Source organism: Desmodus rotundus, chromosome 10, assembly GCF_022682495.2.
Source record: "Desmodus rotundus isolate HL8 chromosome 10, HLdesRot8A.1, whole genome shotgun sequence".
NCBI lineage: Eukaryota > Metazoa > Chordata > Mammalia > Chiroptera > Phyllostomidae > Desmodus > Desmodus rotundus.
In genome coordinates, this window is record NC_071396.1 from 44,624,233 (window position 1) to 44,630,387 (window position 6,155).

The window sequence follows — 6,155 nt, forward strand, 5'->3', positions numbered from 1 at the left end:
ATTTACCTAACATTCCCCAAAATGGGTGATCTTAATCTTTGAGAGTCAGAACGTAAGTTCATAATTTGTTGGTACATGGCTCTAGTGTGGCATTTTTCTGGGCTGGTTTCTGTTTTTACATGAAGTTTTGTATCCAATCAGGTGATTTCTACTAAAATTCATGGCCTTCAGGATGAGAACATAGCCGCTCTGTTCTCTTCCCTTGCTTTGCCAGCAGGGCTGGAGGACTTGCTCCTGAAGTCCTGCATCCCTCCTGGGGACTATGAGAAAGTGGGTGTGTCCCCAGGCGTCCTGTGGGAGCAGGCCAGCCTCCTCCCCAGCAGGTGGGCCTGGGGAAGCTGCCTGGTATGGCTTCGGACCCAGCTGGCCCAGGCTCTCTCCCCACCCACCTGCTCTCTCTGCTCTGGACAGCACCTGAAGACAGCACCAGTCCTGGCCGAAGTCTGCCCCCCACACACGCAGAAAAGTCATGACTCAAGATGTCAGTTCGAATAAAATTTCTTGGACCAAGCCTGAATTTCAACAAAGACAAGCATCCATGAAGTGTGCTGTGGTCATATAAAATGCATGAAAAGCACATCTTGCCCAGCGATAAGGTCCTCTCTATCTTCCACATAAGTCAGTGATGACTGATAAAGAGATTTAGCATTTCCTTAGACGCACATATATAGGTACCCCTCCCCACAGAAATGCTGCCATGCCCGCAGCGCGGACCGGCTCGGAACCACTCTTAAGTCATACCATGTACCTGTATGTGCTCCTGGCTTGCATTCCCTGGGGCTTGGGAAGCCATTCCAACCCCATGAAGATAACCAGCGTGTCTCTCTACGACAATCACACAGCAGTCTGTGCTGAGATTCGGCATGACCTTTCAGCTGACAACACTACATACAACGTAAGTCTGGGTCTTCCATCAAATGTCACTTGGCTCTCAGTGGCCCTCTGTGTTTCTGACCAACTTTTCCTGCTTCCAGGGTTACTTCAAAAGTCCCCAGAACACGAGCAAGGTAAGGAGCAGTCACCACAGGAACTTTTCTGACCACTTGTCAGAAGGATCACCCCCCTCGGCAGAGATAGAAACAAAAGATGTTGGTGAGAGAAAGCTGGGGAGAAAGCTGAGAGTCTGAGGATGGAGCCTCCAACCCAGCCAACAGATGAAGCAATGGCCAGGTTGTGGCTGATCACTATCCCAGACCAGCCCTAGGCTGGGGAGAGACCAGATACCCTGCACAGCTCGCAGAGCTCATGGGTCTCCTGTGGGAGAATCAGGGTAGGGCCTGCATTTGAGTGCAGGGCTCCATCTGGCCAGGTGTCCAGGATGGATGAGGCTGGGGGTCAGCTGGTGCTCTGCGGTGCACCACCACCATCCTAGTGCCCCCAACCCTGTTCCAGGAGTCCTGCTATGGGGAGTTTATAAAGGACTTCATCTTCACCCTGAAGACTCTCACTGAGAAACATAAGAATGATCACCTAGAAAAGGTTTATAAGAACATGAAAGAACTTATGCGAATCTGCACAAAGCTTCAAGTAAGTTGTTGTTTGCTCTTAGGAGGACCTGAGACATCATTTTTCTTGCTATCACAGCCAGGGGCCCAGCAGGGCAAAGGGCTTCTTATGGCTCCCACTTGCCACATGTGATGCCTCAGGTACCACTTTCCAATCCCAAAGAAGCCCACTCATTGACAGGGGCTTAGGGGAGTGGGGGCTCAGGAGTCGTTCTAGGGCTTTCTGCCATGCACTCTGCCAAGCCCCCACATACAGAGGTCAGTGTGGAGCAGGCCTGAGATGGGTCTGGTCAGGGACTCAGCCTGGGGAGAGGGAAGGGCTGCCCAGTGCTAACCCCAGTTGGGCAGTGGTTTGGGGGGCATGTTGTGGGGAAATGACTGAGATGCTCGCTCTCCCTATCCACTGTTTGCACAGTCCCTTACTTGTCCTTCTGTCCCTGTCCTGGGCAGCAATGGGACCTGTTCACACCCCACTGACTCTTTCCCCAAGGCCCTGGGCTCCATAGTTACCAAATGGGCCCCAGTGCCCTCCCTAAGAGGGATGGGGAGGGCCCACTAAGTTACCTCCTAGGGGATGGGGGGCTTATCATGTGGCTCTTCTGGTTGGAAGAACAGAGCTGGCTTTTATTTTTTTCTGCTGAGATGACTTAAATATATATTTCTTATTTAGCCAACAGAATCACCCAAGAACTGTACTACTGAGTTAACTGATTTCTCACAGTTCAAGGAAGCCTTAAAGACTGTTGTCCTGTATATAGAAGTATGGAAGTCATGTAGAAGGACTGAGGACAGCCTCTGAGACACTGTCCTCTCACGGGAGCCTGGTGCATGTGGTGAGAGCTGCAGAAAATGGGATTGGAGGAGAGGCAGGAACAATTTACATCCGGTGGAGTGGGTGGGCGTTCACTGGCCCTGGGGGTGCAGATGAGGCCAGGGGTGGGTAATGGAGGGGTGAGCTTGAGAAAGTATTTCTGTAACTGATACATCAGCACTAGCTGCTTAATAAAGCTGGGGTACAGAAACTCTGGTGAATAAGAGTCGTGATAGAGTCATCTCCCCAGGTCCTCGACATACTGGAAGGGGCAGGGGGCTGGGGTGATCAGGACTCCTGACCTGGAGGCCCAGAGGTCTCTCAGGAGGGGAGCCCGAAAGGGCGAGTGGGAACCCCACCTCATCACCCTGTGCTTCACCTCCAGTGCCAATGGTCACACAGTAGGGGCTCTATCCTGTCTGTGTCCTTCAGAACTCCAATCAGATCTTTGCCCAGGACACCTCCTCAGACCCTCCTTCCAGCCTCAATCAGCACCCATCCACCCCTGGACCCAAGGGCCAAGACTCAAGGCTCAAGGCCTTCCCGCCTCTGGTCTCTACCACAGCTCCTAGAGAGCTCTATGTTTAACTCACCCCACCCCCACCCTGAGCACTCATAGTGGCACAGGAGCGTCAGCCCTGGTGAGTGGCTCAGGGGAACTGGGTCTTCACAGAGGACTGAGCACAGTGGGGGACCTGGTCCAGGTGGGGGGCCCACAAGGGCCAGGATATCTCCAAACCCCCAGCTTCTTCTAGACCAGTAAAGATCTACCTGACTTCAAAGTAAAGCCCCTCACCTGGCTTGCAAAGTCCCTCACAACATGCTCCAGTGTCTCCTTAGTGTAACAGCCTCCTCCCTGACTACTAGTCCCCTAACCCCCTGGAGCACAGGGGCCTGCCTGTGGGGGACCCGCCACTCATTTGGGTCCTGAAGTACTTCCAGACTGGGCTACCAGGCTCTGAGCCTCTACCCTCAATTCTAACCCTGACCATAATGACTTTAACAGTTTATTGGAGGTGAGTGGGATTACCCCACAATCCAAACAGCTTCCTACAATTTAAACCTCTCTGACTCTGAGCTCCTTCACCAAACTAGGAAAGGTAAAGATTGTTCTGGAATATAATTAGGTATCAAGCAGTAGCCACACCTGGGCCCACATCAGACCTGCAGAGAGTGTGCAGCATCTCCCCACTGACAGACCTGGACAGGCTGTGAAGCTTCGGACTGTGTCTGCAGCCGGCACACAGGCCCACCCTAGCCCTCCCCACCCCCATCCCTTGCCCTAGGATTCCTGAGTCATTCCACCTCCTGGAGCTACAGCAGGCTGGAGGTCAGCAAGTGTGACTGAACAAAGTTGCCAAACTATCTCAGAACATGGAGGGTGGCCCTGTGCTCAGGTCTGGTGGCGGGTTGGTATGAGGCTAGGGGTCAAGGGCGGTTTCAGCCCTGAGAAAGCCTGCAGCCCAGCCCTAGGGGCTGTGAGCTCCTGTCCCTTGGGCATACTACACAGGTGCTCAAGGTTCTAAAGACCGCTGCTTGCCAACAGGTGGCAAAGTATGCGGGGCCCATGGCAGGGTGGTTGCTGAGATGCACTGGTGGGAAAACCCGCCACTTCACTGACCCAGCCTCCTCTTAGCCTGAGGCACCTGATGGTAGAGGGTGGAGACTTGCACGTACATCCTTGTCATCTCACTGCTCTGTTTGGGGCAGCAGGGTGTGCACAAGCCTGGCCTGCCACTAGCTTGCTATGTGACCTTGGACAGGTGCCTCAGTCTCTCAGCCGGAGTCCACAAAGGTGGTGGGGGTGTGGTGGGGAGACTCTAGCCCCAGAGGCCAGACCACAGCATAGGTTCAGGGTCTTTGTCACATGAGAGGGCCTCTGGGCTCCTGGCTGAACCCTGGGGAGACTGAAGCTGATGGCCACTGGTGCCTCTCCTGGGAAGCAGGAAGGGTGGGAAGGTATAGGTAAGAAGGTGGCTATAGCACACAAAGAAACTGCCTTCATCTCCTTGACAACCTTAAGCCCAAGCTAAGACCACCAAACAGCCACCCCTGAAAAGACCCTGCAGTGAGGGCCACTTTGTGCTCTAGTTTACCCTTCAACCAGGCTCAGACCTGGACAGCGGTAATGGGGACCCTGCTGCAGGCTGGAACCAGGTGGTAGGACCATGTAGGCAAAGCTCCAGAGACCCAGGCAGGCCTGAGCTCACAGTTACCTTGGAGCCTACTGGTACTCCTGCTTAGGATCTCGGGAGAGGCCGGTGTGTCAGAAGGCTGGAGCTCTGAGCTGAACGTCTGGGCACCAGAGGTGTGGCCCTGACCCCCAGTTGGCTGGGATTGGCTCTGGACTCCCCATTCTCCTGGGATGCCAGGAAACAGGTCCAAATTATATCCCTCCATGGACAATAACATGATCAGGCCTGGTGAAGGCCCACATTGGCCCTGAGGAAACACTTTTGAAGTTGCTAGGCCATCTCTAGACCAGGAGGAGAGCAGGTCCAGGCGGCCTGAGGAGACAGGCTCATTTACACACCAAGATTTCCTAGGACTGCAGAACAGTCCCCATTAATCCCTCCACAGGGGCCTCCCCAGGAGCCACCTCAGCCATCACCTCTGCCTGTTCAGGGCCCCAGCACCCCTCAGAAGTCAGTATTATTGAGGGAGGAACCAGGGAACTGAGGCATGCACTAAAAGCAGCCATGCAGCCCTCACTTATACTTATGTGAAGCCTTGAGAAGTGGAAGAGTCCCCTTGTCAGTCACACGGCAGTCTCTGTCATGGGACATAATGTGGCCATATCCTTTGACTCAATATTCACATCCAGGGAGATCACACAGAAGGAGAAAAGCTCCATCTACAGAAATAGATAATCTGTCCATCCATGGAATGAAAGGACAGACATGAAGCTAACATGACAAGGCACCTGGGAAAGGTCCAGAATGGCGCTGATGCTGGGATGACCCTGTGTGACCCCAGGGTTGGAAGGGAATGGGGATGATGACTACTTGGGTGGTAGGCTGGCAGGTGAGTTTTCTCCTGGATTTTCTACCCTGTGATGGCTGTAAATGTGGCCATGGCATGATCTGAGAGGCTGGATGCCAAGGTTAGTGGGCACCACATAGTCGGTCCCCTTGCTTATAAAGAACTTGCATCCTCAGTGTCCCCAACTAAGTGGGGGTCCTCATGGTGGCTCACATGGTGGCACTGACAGATTCCCCAAGTTGTTTGTTTAGCCACATGCTGGCAATTAGCTAACAATGGGGGCTGCTCACCTCAAAGCCCAGAGCACTGCTCCCCACTTTCTGAGATAGCACAGACAGCAGAAGCAGCTGTCTGCCCTCCCTGGGCAGGCATGACAGCTCTCAGTGTGGGCCTAGAGGTTGCAAGGTGCTGCTATCCAGGCATCCTCAGCCAACCTCAGACAGTTGTGAACTGTCTCTTTGTGTCAAGTCACAGGCGGAGGCTACATGTCTGGCCTGTACCACACAGCCCTAAGTGGGCAAGCCTGGTCCTGGAACCCACTTGTGCCAAGTTCCTGAGCCTTACTCCTCTTGCTTCCTAGCTGTCTGCACGTGTAAGCTCTTGGGAACTTGAGTCTGTATGACTGGAAGTGGAGGGTGGGGCTGCATGGGCCAGTCAACTTGGCTTCTGAGCAAGCTGCCACTGGTGTTGAAGGCATGTAGCTGCGTACCCTGGATCCAACCACTCCTTCCCTGGACCCTCCAAGTTTGTTACATGGGCTTCACAAATAACAAATCTGGCATGCAGTTCTCTTCTAGGTCTCGGTTTTTTTAATCTGTGAAGTAGCGTTGTGGCAGGAACAAAGAGGCAGGAACACA